Below are 19,445 nucleotides of genomic sequence, written 5' to 3'. Positions count from 1 at the left end.
CAATTTAGTGCAAATGGGGGCCTTCATGCTCCAGTGTGACCCCCATATAAAAAGCAAAAAGGGCAAGGACCAGTACTGGGTAGCAACGTACTTAGACCCCTGGTACAAGCAAAAAATGGCGGACATGTTACCAGCATCACAGAGGGCTGTCAGAATGCAGTATTTCCAGGCCTTGCTGCGAGAAATGCTGCATTCTGCTGTTGCTTGCGCTGGTAGAGGAATTTTCACCCACAGAGAAACAGTTGCGAGTACCAATCCTACAGCACATGCAAGAAGAGGGCGGTTTGAAGATGTGCTGGTCACTTCGGATATAAGATTATTCTTGCAGCCAACCCATCGACAGCCGCCCTCCGGATCCAGCCTCAGGGAACGCCTAGAACGACAGGTGTCCGACTACATCGGGTTAACAGCCAATGTGGACGCTTTGAGAAGCGAGGAACCTCTTGACTACTGGGTGTGCAGGCTTGACTTGTGGCCAGAGCTAGCACAATTTGCCATGGAACTCTTGGCTTGCCCCTTGTCGAGTGTCCTGTCCAAAAGGACGTTCAGCGCAGCAGTGGGGATCGTGACCGATAAGCGCACTCGCCTAGCTCCCGACAGTGTGGACTACCTCACATTTCTAAAAATGAATGAGGCATGGATCTCGGAGGAATTGAATACATGTGACGACCAAGTTTAATTGAATTTCCTTAATGCCAGCCCACACATATCCGCCACAACACAGAACAAATAATGGTCCCTGTTGTATGTAAATACAGCAGCATAAAAGGCCTTTTCTGTTCGGTGAATTCCTTATGTTTGGGGCCTCAGAGGAATTCAACGCCTGTGACGACCTCGTGTTATCGAATTTCAACTATTATCATTTGTTTTTTTTTCAAGAGGGGGGATCTCGTTAGCCATGTTTTTAATAAAATTTTATATTTTTTGTTCTTTCAAACATATGTATTTGACATGTATTTGTACTGGGCCTGCAGTAAAATTGATATCCAATGACATCTAATATACCTCCAGCCACATAATCACTTGACTCCAGCCACATAATCATTTTGGGGCCTGTAATCTAACTGGCCAACAGTAAAATTGTTATACGATGACCGCCTAATGTACCTCCAGCCATTTTATCAATTGTTCTTTTCTGTACTATAAATTAATCATTTTTGGGGCCTGTAGTCCACTGGCCTACAGTAAAATTGATATCCATTGACCGTCTAATATACCTCCAGACACAAAATCACTTGATATTTTCTGTACGGTGAATGCCTAATTTTTGAGGCCTCGGAGGAATTCTACATCTGTGACGACCACGTGTTATCGAATTTCACCTATTATCATTTGGGGTTTAATGAAGAGGGGGGATTTCGTTAGTAATTTTTTTAATCAAATTTAATATTTTTAGTTCTTTTAAATATATGTATTTGACATTTATTTGTATTGGCCTGCAGTAAAATTTATATCCAATGACCGTCTAATATACCTCCAGCCACATAATCACTTGTTCTTTTCTGTACATTGAATCAATAATTTTTGGGGCCTGTACTTCACTGGCCTGAAGTAAAATGGTTATCCAATGACTGTCTAATATACCTTCAGCCACATAATCACTTGATGTTCAGTGAATGCCTAATGTTTGGGGCCTCTACACTCGTGGCCTAAAATAAAAATTTTCTAGGCTCCAGCAGGCCACATTTTTAACAGTTTCCCTTTAAGATACATTAAAATGGCCCCTGATTAAAATGCATATTTTTGTGGGAATTTATACCATTGATCCCCCTCTGGTATGTCGCCATCCATGTTGTGGGATGATTTATGCACTTCTTGTAAGTATTTGGTGGCTGCAATAATGACCTGAAGGTTTTTCAGGTTTTCTTGCCATTAAAGTGAATGGGGCCGGCCGCAAACTTGCGATTCGCGAACATTTGATCGCTTCCGCATGTTTGCGAATCGTCCCTGCCGATTGTCGTCCATCACTAATCAGGGGCTGGCACAGGAAGCGGGGTAACACAATCATTTGTGCCAACTAAGCCAGGCAGCACACGGCTTAGGACAAAGGCTGAAAGTGTTCTGTGTCCTGCACTGGCATGGCTGACATCGGCATGGATGTAAGTATTTCAGGTAATTTTTCCTTGACATAATGGCATTGGACCTTTATGGGGGGGGGGGTTCATTATTATAACTGGGTTGGAGCATTATAGGAACATTTGTTCTACCAGGGGCACTAAAAAGGGACATTTTTTGTACTGGCGCATGTTATATTAGGCATTTTTATACTGGCAGACATAAGAGGGTATTTTTGTACCAGCACAAATTATAATATACATTTTATGTACTGGCACACATCATAGGGGCTATTTTTGCACTGGCACACATTATGAGGGAGTATATTTTGTATTGGCCCACATTAGGGGGCATTTCTTCTCCTAGCACACATTTTAAAGGGAATTATTACTACTGGAGAACTATGGGAATATGGTTACTAGTATGGGCATTATGGGAACATTATTACTTTTGAAGCACAATAGGGGACATTACTACTACTGGAAGCAGTGTAGGGGCAATCCGGGAGAGGATTATTACTATTGGTGTGACTTTTGGGAACACTATTACTGTGGCGGGCACCCTTGCACAGTAACAGTTCAGCATAATTATTTTTGGGAAACACTATGTTTACGGCACTGTTAGTGTCAGGGGTTTGCTGGACACAGCTATTTATGAGGGCACTGTGTGCCATTAATTATTGAAGAAGGCACTCTCGTTGTGGTGCTAGTATTTTAGTAAATTATCTATTTCTGCAGTATAGTATTGGGGAACACAATGTGCACAGTAATGGGGGTGGCAGGATGGGGTGTTCAGAAGGTGGAAGGATGATGGAAAAGTAGGAAACTAAGATGTTTGTGTGTCAAACTCTACAATGACAAGAGATGGTTGAAAAAAAATCATCGAAAATTGAGTATCTAAACAGGCGAGTTTCAACACTGAGAGGCTTAACCATTTGGAAAAGAGTTTGCTGCTCACTGAGCAAGAACTCTATGGGGTAGATGAGGGGGAGGGTGAAAGCGAGGAGGCTGAGGAAAGTGAGAAGGCTAGCTGCGTAACAGTTAGAAAGTAGTGATGAGCGGCAGGCGCAATATTCGAATTCGCGATATTTCGTGAATATTTGGGCGAATATTCGCCATATATTCGAGAATTCGCGAATTCATGATCTCCAGGCATTATTTTCTTGATTGCGAAAATTCGAAAATATTCGCATAAAAATTGCATGAACTGGTATTTTAAAAAAAATCTAATATTTGCGATTACGAATATATTTTGCGATATTCTAAATATTCGCGAATTCTCAAAGTGCCGATATTCACAATTAAAATTCGCAATTCGAATATTCGTGATCAAAACTATTAGAAAAAGGGGTAGATTGAAGAGTGCCAGGGAGGCTATCCCTGATCTGTCACACCCCAACAAGTTTGCACGGTTGGCAGATGAAGATATCGGTTCAGGTACAGCACTGCTGTAGCTGGACACTTCCTCTGCCAGTCAGAGGAATGTCAGCTCCAGTAAGCAGGGGACCAGGAGAGCAGGGCAGGGCAGACATGTGCTGATAGAGTTTCCCACTATTATTAGGGGTACAAAAAGGGAAATTCGTTCACAAAGACCGTGATCGCCGTACAGTGTGTTGTCTTCCTGGCGCTAGAGTTTGACACATGACAGATTACTGGGAGGGACTGGAGAAGATCCAGCGGTCATGGTCCATATCGGAACCAATGACAAAGTTAGAGGAAGGTGGAGAGTCCTTAAAAATGATTTTAGGGATTTAGGCCAAAAGCTAAGGGCAAGGACCTCAAAGGTAGTGTTTTCCAAAATACTGCTACACAAGAAAGGCAGCGGGAAATTAGGGAGGTTCAAGAACTGGTGTAGGAAGGAGGGGTTTGGGTTCCTGGAGAACTGGGCCAAATTCTCTGTCAGCTACAGGCTCTATCGTAGGGATTGGCTGCACCTCAATGGGGAAGGGGCAGCTGTGTTGGGGGGAAAGATGGCTAGAAGGTTGGAGGGTGTTTAAACTAGGGACTGGGGGGGAGGGTAATTACGTTATAAGATGGGAAGATAGTGCAGATAGAGACCGGGGGCAAGGTAGTGGGACTGGGGGAGGAATGGAAGGAGGGACTACAACATTTCAGAAGGAAAGGTGTAGGGTAAAAAATATACAGAAACCTCTTAATTGTATGTATACTAATGCCAGAAGCCTGACTAATAAAACAGGGGAACTGGAATTAGTGATGTGTGAGGAGGACTATGACATAGTGGGAATAACTGAGACATGGCTGGATGATAGCTATGACTGAGTGGTTAATGTACAGGGTTACAGTCTGTTTAGAAAGGATCGTCAAAACCGGAGAGGGGGAGGGGTTTGCCTTTATGTAAAGTCCTGTCTAAATATATAAGTGAGGGACGTGAACATGTGGAGTCACTGTGGGTAGAAATACATGGAGGCAAAAATTATAATAAATTACTAATAGGAGTTTATAATAAACCACCTAATATACCATCCATAGTCCATAGAAAATCTACTACTAAACGAGATAGACGAGGCGGCAAATCGTTATTATGGGGGACTTCAACTACCCAGATATAGACTGGGAAACTGAAAGCTGTACATCTAATAAAGGAAACAGGTTCTTGGCAATAATCAAAGACAATTATCTTTCCCAACTCATTCAGAACCCGACTAGAGGGACGGCCATACTGGACTTAGTATTAACCAATAGACCTGACAGAACAACAGATGTGCAGGTTGGGGGACACCTGGGAAATAGTGACCATAAAGTAATAACCTTCCAATTATCCTTCAAATGAGCGTTTCTATAGGGAGGAACAATACCAAACTTCAAAAAAGCTAAATTTTGCCAACTAAGAGAGGCCATAGTCGTAACTAACTGGGACAAAGTCCTCAAAAATAAGAATACTGCCACAAAATGGGATATTTTTAAAAGCATCCTAAAATCGAATTGTGATAGGTACATACCTTATAGGAATAAAGGGTTAAGGAACAAGAAGAAACAAATGTGGATAAATAGAACTGTAAAGAAAGCAATAAATGACAAAAAGAAAGCATTTAAATCACTAAAACAGGCGGGTAGCGAGGAAGCACTGAAACTATAAGGAAAAAAAATTGAATATGTAAAAAACTAATAAAAGCCGCCAAACTAGAGACAAACAGATAAATTGCCAAAGAGAGCAAAACTAACCCTAAAATGTTATTCAATTATATAAATATTAAAAAGTATAAATCTGAAGGTGTCGGACCTCTACAAAGCAATGAGGGGGAAGTTTAAGAGCGCGATGAGGAGAAAGCAAAGCTATTAAATATTTTTTCTCCACTGTATTCGCTGAGGAAAATAAACTGTCAGATGAAATGAAGAATGTAAAAGTAAATCTCCCATTAAAAGTGCCCTGTCTGACCCAGGAAGAAGTACAACAGCGACTTAAAAAGATTAAAATAGACAAATCGCCAGGACCAGATGGCATACACCCCTGTATCCTAAGAGAATTAAGTAATGTCATAGCCAGACCCTTATTTATGATATTTACAGACTCTATACTGACAGGGAGTGTTCCACAGGATTGGCGCATAGCAAATGTGGTGCCAATATTCAAAAAGGGTGCAAAAACAGACCCTGGAAACTATAGGCCGGTAAGTTTAACATCTGTTGTGGGTAAACTGTTTAAAGGTTTTCTAAAAGATGCCATCTTGGAGGATCTCAATGAAAACAAGCAAATAACATCATATCAGCATGGCTTCATGAGGGATCGGTCATGTCAAACTAATTTAATCAGTTTCTATGAGGAGGTAAGTTCTAGACTTGACAGTGGTGAATCAATGGATGTCGTATATCTGGAATTCTCCAAAGCATTTGACACTGTACCACATAAAAGGTTAGTATATAAAATGAGAATGCTCGGACTGGGATAAAATGTCTGTATGTGGGTAAGTAACTGGCTCAATGATAGAAAACAGAGGGTGGTTATTAAAGGTACAATCTCAGATTGGGTCACTGTCACCAGTGGAGTACCTCAGGGGTCAGTATTGGGCCCTATTCTCTTCAATATATTTATTAATGATCTTGTAGAAGGCTTGCACAGAAAAATATGAATTTTTGCAGATGACACTAAACTGTGTAAAGTAATTAACACTGAAGAGGACAATATACTGCTACAGATGGATCTGGATAGATTAGAGGCTTGGGCAGAGAAGTGGCAGATGAGGTTTAACACTGACAAATGTAAGGTTATGCACGTGGGAAGGAATAATGCAAATCACTCGTACATACTAAATGGTGAAACACTCGTAACAATGACATGGAAAAGGATCTAGGAATTTTAATAAACAGAAAACTAAGCAGTAAAAGCCAGTGTCAGGCAGCTGCTGCCAAGGCCAATAAGATAATGGGTTGCATCAAAAGGGACATAGATGCCCATGATGAGAACATAGTCCTACCACTTTACAAATCACTAGTCAGACCACACATGGAGTACTGTGTACAGTTTTGGGCTCCTGTGAACAAGGCAGATATAGCAGAGCTGGAGAGCGTTCAGAAGAGGGCAACTAAAGTAATAACTGGAATGGGGCAACTACAGTACCCTGAAAGATTATCAACATTAGGATTATTCACTTTAGAAAAAAGACGACTAAGGGGAGATCTAATTACTATGTGTAAATATATTAGGGGACAGTACAGAGATCTCTCCCATCATCTATTTTTTCCCAGGACTGTGACGAGGTGACATCCCTATGAAGGAAAGAAGGTTTGTACACAAACATAGAAAAGGATTCTTTACGGTAAGAGCAGTGAGACTATGGAACTCTGCCTGAGGAGGTGGTGATGGTGAGTACAATCAAAGAATTCAAAAGGGGCTTGGATGAATTTCTGGAGTGTAATAAAATTGCAGGCTATAGATACTAGAGAGGGGTCGTTGATCCAGGGAGTTATTCTGATTGCTTAATTGGAGTCAGGAAGGAATTTTTTCCCCCTTAAGTGAGGAAAATTGCCTTGTACCTCACAGTCTTTTTTTTGCCTTCCTCTGGATCAACTTGCAGGATTACAGGCCGATCTGGATGGACAAATGTCTTTTTTCGGCCTTATATACTATGTTACTATGCTACTATGCGGTCTGCTCCAAATGGAGAAGACGAGGAAAGAAAACATCTACATCAGAGGAGACATCACTGGATGTAAGAGGTATGTAGTACGGTATTACCCTGCATGTTTTGTAGCACTATATTTTATGTTTTCCAAGTCTCCTCAAAGTAGAACCCTGATTATATAGTCTTCATAATCCACCTAGCTAATTGCTTAGTTTCATTTAATTCATCCTGGTAAGGATTTGTTGAAAAGTTCTCATTTGTAAGGATAATCTGTAGGTTTAGTAAATTCTCTGCAAGTTTGACACACAAATTGAAGATGGGTGCATAGACCAACAAACCTTGTCAGTTCATGTCATTCGAGGTGTAACAGTGTGATGTTCCTAAATGACTTGTAATGTGTCAAAGTTCTTTTTTATCTACATCCATCACGCTGTTTGCTCACATTAGTTAACACTTTAGATTTCCTTTCTGGAAGTGTCACTGTTTGCAATTTAGTATTAACTAAGATGAACTGGTGAGTGGTTTAAAGCTTATGGATTTAGGGAGCTGATTAACTATTCATGAAGAATAATCTTAGTGAAAAAACGGAAAGGCTGTATAAAGCATTCTTTTCGTTCCAGTGTAGCAATCTTCTAATTATGTTGTCAAGTTCACTGTCGTATCCGCTCCCCTGTGCCATTAAAAACCTTTTCTATGTAAAAAAGAGACTTGTGATTCTGATCGTGTTTGCATATTTTGTAGCCCTTTCTATTGTTTCAAAAGTATCGGGGTATTGCAGAAAACATTACCAAAATTCATGTGCTGTATGATCTGTATGATTTTATAATCTGTGACAACAGGTTACATACACACAAGCACGCACACAATTCTGTAACATATCTGAATCCATTTATGCTAGATTACAAAACATATTTATCATGGATAAGCCTCTTCAAAGTGGGGCATGTTTTAGAAGCCCTAATAAAAGTAATATAGTGAACCCCACATAAATACAATAAAAATGCCATATGACCCTTGCCAGCCTATAAGTACTAGGAAGCCATGTCTATCTATCCATCCATCCATCTATTATCTATCTAGCTATTTCTAAAGGGAAGTTTGGGGCTTCAAACATGTCCTAAATTAAAGACTTGCTTTCCCACTGGAATACATCACTAATATCTAGTGCTAATGGGGGACCTGTCAAATATAACAGTGAAACCAAGTCAAGTAAACCAAACACGGCAGAATGCAAGCTAAGATCTCTGCTGTTATTGGCTAATATGCAGAGGGCAGATGTGTGACATCCAGCCCCTTTAATCCTGCTATCACTGTCTTGGCTTACTGGGTTCTTCCTTTGTTTAACCCCTTAGTGACCACCCAATACGTGTTTTTACAGCAGTAACTAAGGGTTATGGGGCTGGAATGCCGCCTTTTTATGGAAACACTTCAGCACAAGCTGACCCCTTATTTCCCTCCTTAGGGATTAATTCTTAAAATTATATACCCCTTATAAAAATCTATCTGTTGATGAATCCCTTTTTAGTTTTAAAGGCCAACTTTCCTTCCATCAGTTTATTCCCTCCAAGTGTACCAGATATGGGGTAAAATTATATAAGGTGTGCGAGAGTACAACAGCCTACACCTGCAGTCTGTTTGTTTATGAAGGCAGAGACTTCCAACTTATACCCCCAGGCTGCCCCAAAATTATTGAGACATCACGAAAAATTATGTGGGATCTATTGGCGCCATTCCTACACAAAGGGTACCACGTGTACACAGATTATTTTTATACCAGTATACCCCTCTTTAAATCCTTCCATGCTGCAAACACAGTGGCTTGTAGGACAGTCCGCAAAAATAGAGTGGGATACCCACAATCGCTGATGTCTAAGCGTTTGGAAAAATGAACATACTTCGTCCTTGCAAGGGACCAGCTGCTTGCAGTGAATTGGAAGGACAGGAAGGATGTCTTTATGCTCACCACCATGCAAGCAGACGCCACAGTGGCAGTTAGGGAGAGGGGAGCTACTGCTGACAAGCATTAACCGATCTGTGTGACAGACTACAATAAATTTATGGGAGGTGTAGACTTCTCGGACCAGGCGCTTCAACCCTACCTGGTAAAGCGAAAAAAACAGGGCCTGGTATGAAAAGGTAGCAATCTACCTCGTTCAGATTGCTACCTATAATAGTTTTGCTTTATCTAAAAAGGCTCGAGTACCCTCAATTTTCTCAAGTTCCAGGAGAAGCTGGTTGAGAGTCCGCTGTTTGAGTCCCCCGCACCTGGGCAAGCCTTTGAATCTGAGGACGTTCTAAGGCTTTCAGAACACCACTTCCCTCACCCTGTCCCTGCCACTGCCAGCAAGACATATCATCAGAAACAATGCCAGGTGTGTAGCAAACATGGAAGTAGGGGGGATACCCGATTTTACTGCCCCAGTTGCCCATCACAACCAGGCATCTGTAATTACCCCCGTTTTGAGACATACCATACTGTTGCTAATTAATAATTTTATTTAATACCAAAAAGGGTGGGTGTGGGTCTTTTCAGGAAGTCGATTTATTCTAATTTTCTGTTTAGTTTGTGGGCTTTCCAGGGAGGGAGGGATGCTTTTGGGATGGGTTGGGGAGCTATTTTTTTTTTCAGGCATTGGAACAAATTTTTACCTTTTCCTATTTCTTTTCCTTATTTTCATCATTTCATTTTTTTAAGATTATGTCCTGCCACACAAAGCTATTAATTCCATTCACATTACTGTATCATGATATTGGCATGATATTTTTTTATTTGGAGGATCTCCAATGATTGAGTTGTTCCTCACAAGTACACTAAGGGCTTTATTAAGAGGTTTTTTTTGTGGACCTCTTACAACCTCACAACACATCTAGAAATACTGACATCATTTTGGGATTTAGTGATCTATTACTGTTTCTACAGACATTTCTGAACACTGTCCTTTTATATATTCTGTAGGTGACTGGTTGATTGTGTGCATAGCGGTTTCTATCTTGCCGGGCAGGGGCCTGTTATGATGCACAGCGTCACTTAGCACATTCGTCTCTCAGATAGGGATTGATGGGTCTAAAGAGACGTTGTACGACCAGTTACTGTCCTTGAATGCCAGCTTGTCATTATGGCCCTATCGGTGTTTTTGTATCTTGTGAACAAACTGGAATTTGCAACATGGTTGGAGACATTTTGCTCCATTTTCTTGGACATGTTGCCTTTCACTACAGTTAAGTTGTTTTCTGCAATAAGTAATTATATGTCAGACTAGAACGCTGCTCCCAACAGCATAAAAAAACAGAAATGCAGGACAACTGCTTTGTTAGCGAGACATAGTCATATGTAAAAGCAAATAGAAATCTGCCTCCCTTATACGTGCACAGCTTCACTTCTCATCTGTTCGCGCCACAAAGATAAGAATGTGGTGGAATTCTAAGACAGTAACAGGGCTTCCTATCTAAAAATATTTTTTCTCCAATTTCCTGTGAAAATTTTATTAACAATTTGAATAAAACCATATATACTCATTATTTTATCTTATAATAATTTTGCAGTCAGCAATCTCACTACACCACTAGATGCAGGCTTTAATTGGGTTAATTTATAAGGGTTTTCTGTCATTTTGCAGCTCAACACCATTAAAAGTGTGCAATGAAGCCTAAAACATTTTCAATTTATTATCTAAAAGCCACTGGGTGCTCCTTTATTTTCGGGCCCTGCCCTGTGTCAAGACTTAAAATTAGGGCCATAATCGGGATATTTCTGAAGACAATAGAAATGGGCTGATACATTTTGGTGTGTACTTCTTCATTTTCATTTGCTAAGGACACTTTTGTGTAAAAAATGAAAAATATTTTTTTCCACCTGCTTAGCATTAATTTCTGCAAAAAACTAGGGGGTATAAAAGCTCACTACACCCCTATAATTTTATATAGTGCATTTGTATTGTGCAGCAGTTGTGTGCGGTTCTGCTCAGATACCACAGCTATACAGAGGGACAAACGCTATTGGAACAACTAATTGCAACTGGTGTGATATACCAGTTGCCCCCTAAAAAAAACTGATTGAGGCAGAGGTGTGATATACCTATAATATATTTTCTATATAGTGTATTTGTATTGTGCAGCAGTTGTGTGCGGTTCTGCAGTAATACCACAGCTATACAGAGGGACAAACGCTATTGGAACAACTCATTTCAACTGGTGTGATATATTAGTTGCCCCCCAAAAAACTAATTGAGGCAGGGGTGTGATATACCGATAATATACTGTCACGAGTTGGAGGTCCCAGGAGAGACCACCGCGTCGTCATGCAATAAACAAACGGAAATCAGGTACAGACACATAAGAGTTTATTGCACAAACAAAACAGGGAAGGCAGCACAGACAAAACAAGAGCTCTATGTACCGTCAGCACAGTGGGAGAAAACCCCCACTGCGCCACTGTCTAGTAATACTCCAGAGGGGCGTGACTAAGCAACTCCTGGTATTCACTAGAGCCCTAGATGGTAGGGTTAGACTTTGCCGCAGGAAGTTGCCAGGGTCCCCTCTGGAGCGTGAACTAGACAGTGACAGCAGGAACAAATGGACAACAGGTACCAGAAGGTACAGACGGCACATAGGCAAACATAACAGACAGGCAAATACAAAACAGGGCAACTAATAATACAAGCTTGAGTTCTCGCAAGGGAGCAGGAGTGGCAATGAGCAGAGAAGGACTTGCTCCACCAGTAGTAAACTGCATGGCCTTGTCATGCCACTCAGCTGCAAAGGCTTGCTGAACACAGACATCAGAATAAACACAAAGTAACTAAAACATAACTGGCAGAACAGATAACAGAAAGACAGGAAAGAGGACATCAAAGAAGACGGGAGAGAACGTAAATGAACAAGTAGGAAAACCCACAGGGCACAGGCAGACAGACACGGATCCCATGGGTCAGCAGCATGGGAGAGAGAGTACAAACTAGGAGCAGGACAAGACAACACACACCAGGAGAGCTGACACAGAACTGAGGAAACCTCAGCCTTATAAACAGGTTCCATGGGTGCAGCAGAGAGACCACACCCATGGAGCAGACAGAGGATTAACTCCTAATAGGCACACAGGGGAGTTAACCCATAAAGAGCCACAAATGACACAGGAACGGAACTTCAGCGAGGAGTGCCGAACAAGCAATGACGGAAGGTCACAGCCAGAGATATTGGCTGTGACATATACTTTCTATATAGTGCATTTGTATTGTGCAGCAGTTGTGTGTGCTTCTGCTATGATACCGCAGCTATACAGAGGGACAAACGCTATTGGAACAACTAATTGCAACTGTTGTGATATACCTGTTGCCCCCAAAAAAACTGATTTAGAGGTTTGATATACCTGCTTCCAGCAAATAATCATTAAAGGGTTCTAACTACCTGATTCCACAAATACTTCTCTTCTATAAGGACTTTATCACAGGGTCATTTTGAAAATGACAGGCAGAGGAAGAGGCAGGCTATTCCGCAGGGGTGGTAGGGGTCGGGCAGATGCACCAGGCCGGAGCCTTAGTGGGAATTTGGAGAAGGTGTGTGCGATTACGTCAAAGGACGCACCTGAGTTGGTTGAGTGGCTCACTCAGCCTTCCGCTTCTGCACCCTTCTCATCCTCTGTGGTTGCACCCTCCTCACTCTCTGCAGTGTGCGCCACCACCATAGCCCCTCCACTCGAGTCAGAGGAATTATTTTCCCATCCATTCCCAGACTTTACCGATGCGCAGCCATTCTTGGCATCGGATGAGGAAGAGGAGGTAGCAACGGCCACCACCCAGCGGTCTGACAACAGTACCCAGATCAGCCCATGGACAGAGGTCTGCCTACTCCGAGATCTATAATGTCAGTGGTGGTGAAGGTGACGATGATGACGTGTTGATGGATGTCACGTGGGTGCCCACAAGAGAGGAAGAGGAGGGGAGTTCAGAGGGAGAGACATAGCAGCACATAGAGGGTAGAAGTATGAGAAGCATGCAGAACTCGCAGTGCACAGGAGGCAAGAAGCAGACTGCAAATCTATCAGGAGCTAGCCATCCACCATGCATGGTCATATCTGGTGCTCCCAGGATGCTGGCACAAGGCTGCTGACAATAGTGTTGCCATCTGCACACTGTGCTGTCAACGCATAAGTCGCGGTAAGCCCAACACTCATCTAGGAATGACTGCCTTTAGAAGGCATCTGGCCTCCCATCACCGAGCCCAATGGGAGCAACACCCTCCGAACCCACAAAGCCACAATCCCAGCGCTCCACGTCCTGCCTCTTCTCCTTTTCCTGTCTCCTCCCATTTCTCCTCCACTCCACCTTCCACCATGCCGTTGTCGCGTTTATCTTGCAAAAGGCAGGCTTCTGTGGCCCAAATGTTCGAACGTAAAAAGTTGACGCCGGATAACCCTTTTGCCCAAAGGCTGACCGCCGGCTTGTCGGTACTGCTAGCCCACCGACTACTGCCATATAAACTGGTGGACTCGGAGGCCTTTAGAAAATTTGTGGCCATTGGCACACCACAATGAAAGTTCCCCAGAACTATATGGCCATGTTCAGCGGCAAGTTAATGTATCTCTGGCACACAGTGTAGGAGTCAAGATACATCTGACAAACACAGGCATAGAAGGTACATAACTTTTACTGCCCACTGGGTGAACCTACTGACAGCTGTCAAGCATGCAACCCGTGGCATCCGTGTGGATTAGGGATGAGCGAACCCAAACTGTATAGTTCGGGTTCGTACCGAATTTTGGGGTGTCCGTGACACGGACCCGAACCCGAACATTTTCGTAAAAGTCCGGGTTTGGTGTTCGGCGCTTTCTTGGCGCTTTTTGAAAGGCTGCAAAGCAGCCGATCAACAAGCGTCATACTACTTGGCCCAAGTGGCCATCACAGCCATGCCTACTATTGGCATGGCTGTGATTGGCCAGTGCAGCATGTGACCCAGCCTCTATTTAAGCTGGAGTCACGTAGCGCCGCACGTCACTCTTCTATGATCAGTTTAGGGAGGGGATGCTGCTGCTGTTAAGGAGAGATTAGGCAGGGATTTACTCAGCAAAAACACTTAATTCAGTGATCGATCTACTGCTGTGGAGTGGATCATTGAACTGCTGCTACTTAATTGCTCACTGTTTTTAGGCTGCCCAGAGCGTTTTTATGTCACTTTTTTCTTGGGTGATCGGCGGCCATTTTGTGGTGCGCCAGCACAAGCTGCCACCAAGTCCATTTAACCATCAATACTGTGGTTATTTTTTTGCTATATCCTACATCAGGGGCTTGGCTGTGCTTGCTATTTTATTGAGGGGTAAAATACAATTGGCCAAAATAGCAGTACCTTAAATCTGGTGTTTCAGCTGTGGCTAGCCAATTGTAATACTGTCTGCTGTCTGCCGAAGCACAGTTTTTGTTCTGGGTTGAATACAATTCCCAACTTAGCAATCCCCTAAATATTATTTTTCTGCTGTATCAGGCCAAGTTTAAATTGATCCATAAAAGGGTATATTAGATTGAAGGTGCGGATAGTGTCATCCTCAATAACTTCACACGCTACCGTGCATTTCCAAGTTTAAATAATTCTGTCCGTAAACGTATACCTGTCACCCAGCGCCTAAATAATAGGCCTAAAATTTATATTCAGCTCAATCTGTGTTTATTGCTGAGGCTGGTCAATTTATTTAGTGTCCGCCAAAGCACAGTTTTTGTTCTGGGTTGAATACAATTCCCAACTTAGCAATCCCCTAAATATATTTTTTCTGCTGTATCAGGCCAAGTTTAAATTGATCCATAAAAGGGTATATTAGATTGAAGGTGCGGATAGTGTCATCCTCAATAACTTCACACGCTACCGTGCATTTCCAAGTTTAAATAATTCTGGGTTGAATACAATTCCCAACTTAGCAATCCCCTAAATATTATTTTTCTGCTGTATCAGGCCAGGTTTAAATTGTTCCATAAAAGGGTATATTAGATTGAAGGTGCGGATAGTGTCATCCTCAATAACTTCACACGCTACCGTGCAGTTCCAAGTTTAAATAATTCTGTCCGTAAACGTATACCTGTCACCCAGCGCCTAAATAATAGGCCTAAAATTTATATTCAGCTAAATCTGTGTTTATTGCTGAGGCTGGTCAATTTATTTAGTGTCCGCCAAAGCACAGTTTTTGTTCTCGGTTGAATACAATTCCCAACTTAGCAATTCCCTAAATATATTTTTTCTGCTGTATCAGGCCAAGTTTAAATTGATCCATAAAAGGGTATATTAGATTGAAGGTGCGGATAGTGTCATCCTCAATAACTTCACACGCTACCGTGCATTTCCAAGTCTAATTCTGTCCGTAAACGTATACCTGTCACCCAGCGCCTAAATAATAGGCCTCAAATTTATATTCAGCTAAATCTGTTGATACTGCTGTGGCTGGTCAATCTATTTAGAGTCTGCAAAAGCACAGTTTTTGTTCTGGGTTGAATACAATTCCCAACTTAGCAATTCCCTAAATCAGTGGTTTCTGCTGTATCAGGCCTACTTTAAATCTATCCATAAAAGGGTATATTAGATTGAAGGTGCAGAGAGGGTCATTCTCAATAACTTCACACACACGCTACCGTGCATTTCCAAGTCTAATTCTGTCCGTAAACGTATACCTGTCACCCAGCGCCTAAATAATAGGCCTAAAATTTATATTCAGCTAAATCTATGTTTATTGCTGAGGCTGGTCAATTTATTTAGTGTCCGCCAAAGCACAGTTTTTGTTCTGGGTTGAATACAATTCCCAACTTAGCAATTCCCTAAATATATTTTTTCTGCTGTATCAGGCCAAGTTTAAATTGATCCATAAAAATGAATATTAGATTGAAGGTGCGGATAGTGTCATCCTCAATAACTTCACACGCTACCGTGCATTTCCAAGTTTAAATAATTTTGTCCGTAAACGTACAGGGAGTGCAGAATTATTAGGCAAGTTGTATTTTTGAGGAATAATTTTATTATTGAACAACAACCATGTTCTCAATGAACCCAAAAAACTCATTAATATCAAAGCTGAATATTTTTGGAAGTAGTTTTTAGTTTGTTTTTAGTTTTAGCTATTTTAGGGGGATATCTGTGTGTGCAGGTGACTATTACTGTGCATAATTATTAGGCAACTTAACAAAAAACAAATATATACCCATTTCAATTATTTATTTTTACCAGTGAAACCAATATAACATCTCAACATTCACAAATATACATTTCTGACATTCAAAAACAAAACAAAAACAAATCAGTGACCAATATAGCCACCTTTCTTTGCAAGGACACTCAAAAGCCTGCCATCCATGGATTCTGTCAGTGTTTTGATCTGTTCACCATCAACATTGCAGCAGCAACCACAGCCTCCCAGACACTGTTCAGAGAGGTGTACTGTTTTCCCTCCTTGTAAATCTCACATTTGATGATGGACCACAGGTTCTCAATGGGGTTCAGATCAGGTGAACAAGGAGGCCATGTCATTAGATTTTCTTCTTTTATACCCTTTCTTGCCAGCCACGCTGTGGAGTACTTGGACGCGTGTGATGGAGCATTGTCCTGCATGAAAATCATGTTTTTCTTGAAGGATGCAGACTTCTTCCTGTACCACTGCTTGAAGAAGGTGTCTTCCAGAAACTGGCAGTAGGACTGGGAGTTGAGCTTGACTCCATCCTCAACCCGAAAAGGCCCCACAAGCTCATCTTTGATGATACCAGCCCAAACCAGTACTCCACCTCCACCTTGCTGGCGTCTGAGTCGGACTGGAGCTCTCTGCCCTTTACCAATCCAGCCACGGGCCCATCCATCTGGCCCATCAAGACTCACTCTCATTTCATCAGTCCATAAAACCTTAGAAAAATCAGTCTTGAGATATTTCTTGGCCCAGTCTTGACGTTTCAGCTTGTGTGTCTTGTTCAGTGGTGGTCGTCTTTCAGCCTTTCTTACCTTGGCCATGTCTCTGAGTATTGCACACCTTGTGCTTTTGGGCACTACAGTGATGTTGCAGCTCTGAAATATGGCCAAACTGACTTTTCTCAGTTCATGGGCAGTTATTTTGCGCCTTGGTTTTTCCACACGCTTCTTGCGACCCTGTTGACTATTTTGAATGAAACGCTTGATTGTTCGAAGATCACGCTTCAGAAGCTTTGCAATTTTAAGAGTGCTGCATCCCTCTGCAAGATATCTCACTATTTTTGACTTTTCTGAGCCTGTCAAGTCCTTCTTTTGACCCATTTTGCCAAAGGAAATGAAGTTGCCTAATAATTATGCACACCTAATATAGGGTGTTGATGTCATTAGACCACACCCCTTCTCATTACAGAGCTGCACATCACCTAATATGCTTAATTGGTAGTAGGCTTTCGAGCCTATACAGCTTGGAGTAAGACAACATGCATAAAGAGGATGATGTGGTCAAAATACTCATTTGCCTAATAATTCTGCACGCAGTGTATACCTGTCACCCAGCGCCTAAATACTAGGCCTACAATTTATATTCAGCTAAATCAGTCGTTACTGTTGTGCCTGTATTAGTGTAATACGGTACCTAAATAGATAGCCAAATAGTGTTAGGTGCCTGTAAAAAAAGGCTTGAATTTGAATTCAATACATTGGGCCAAATAATTTTTTGCTTATTGTGGTGAACGGTAACAATGAGGAAAACATTTAGTAAGGGACGCGGACATGGTCGTGGTGGTGTTAGTGGACCCTCTGGTGCTGAGAGAGGACGTGGCCGTTCTGCCACAGCCACACGTCCTAGTGAACCAACTACCTCAGGTCCCAGTAGCCAGCAGAATTTACAGCGATATTTGGTGGGGCCCGATGCCGTTCTAAGGATGGTAAGGCCTGAGCAGGTACAGGCATTAGTCAATTGGGTGGCCGACAGTGGATCCAGCACGTTCACATTATCTCCCACCCAGTCTTCTGCAGAAAGCGCACAGATGGCGCATGAAAACCAAGCCCATCAGTCTGTCACATCACCCCCATGCATATCAGGGAAACTGTATGAGCCTCAAGTTATGCAGCAGTCTCTTATGCTGTTTGAAGACTCTGCTGGCAGGGTTTCCCATGGGCATCCACCTAGCCCTTCCCCAGGGGTGGAAGAGATAGAATGCACTAACGCACAACCACTTATGTTTCCTAATGATGAGGACATGGGAATACCACCTCAGCACGTCTCTGATGATGACGAAACACAGGTGCCAACTGCTGCGTCTTTCTGCAGTGTGCAGACTGAACAGGAGGTCAGGGAGGAAGACTGGGTGGAAGACGATGCAGGGGACGATGAGGTCCTAGACCCCACATGGAATGAAGGTCGTGCCACTGACTTTCAGAATTCGGAGGAAGAGGCAGTGGTGAGACCGAGCCAACAGCGTAGCAAAAGAAGGAGCAGTGGGCAAAAGCAGAACACCCGCCGCCAAGAGAGTCCGTCTGCTACTGGCCACCGCCATTTGTGACCCAGCATACCAAAGGCAGCTTCAAGGAGTTCCCTGGCGTGGCAGTTCTTCAAACAATGTGCTGACGACAAGACCCGAGTGGTTTGCACGCTGTGCCATCAGAGCCTGAAGCGAGGCATTAACGTTCTGAACCTTAGCACAACCTGCATGACCAGGCATCTGCATGCAAAGCATGAACTGCAGTGGAGTAAACACCTTAAAAACAAGGTACTCACTCAGGCTCCCCCTGCTACCTCTTCTGCTGCTGCTGCCTCGGCCTCTTCCTCCGCCTCTGGAGGAACGTTGGCAACTGCCGCCCAGCAAACAGAGGATGTGCCACCAACAACACCACCTCCGTCACCAAGCATCTCAACCATGTCACACGGCAGCGTTCAGCTCTCCATCTCACAAACATTTGAGAGAAAGCGTAAATTCCCACCTAGCCACCCTCGATCACTGGCCCTGAATGCCAGCATTTCTAAACTACTGGCCTATGAAATGCTGTGGACACAGACAGATTCAAACAGGTCATGTCGCTTGCTGTCCCACAGTATGTTGTTCCCAGCCACCACTACTTCTCCAAGAGAGCCGTGCCTTCCCTGCACAAACAAGTATCCGATAAAATCAAGTGTGCACTGCGCAACGCCATCTGTGGCAAGGTCCACCTAACCACAGATACGTGGACCAGTAAGCACGGCCAGGGACGCTATATCTCCCTAACTGCACACTGGGTAAATGTAGTGGCGGCTGGGCCCCAGGCGAAGAGCTGTTTGGCGCACGTCCTTCCGCCGCCAAGGATCGCAGGGCAACATTCTTTGCCTCCCGTTGCCTCCTCCTCCTACTCGGCTTCCTCCTCCTCTTCT

The sequence above is a fragment of the Bufo bufo genome, chromosome 3 (genome assembly GCF_905171765.1).
Source record: "Bufo bufo chromosome 3, aBufBuf1.1, whole genome shotgun sequence".
Lineage (NCBI taxonomy): Eukaryota > Metazoa > Chordata > Amphibia > Anura > Bufonidae > Bufo > Bufo bufo.
Note: the sequence above shows the minus strand (reverse complement) of the source record.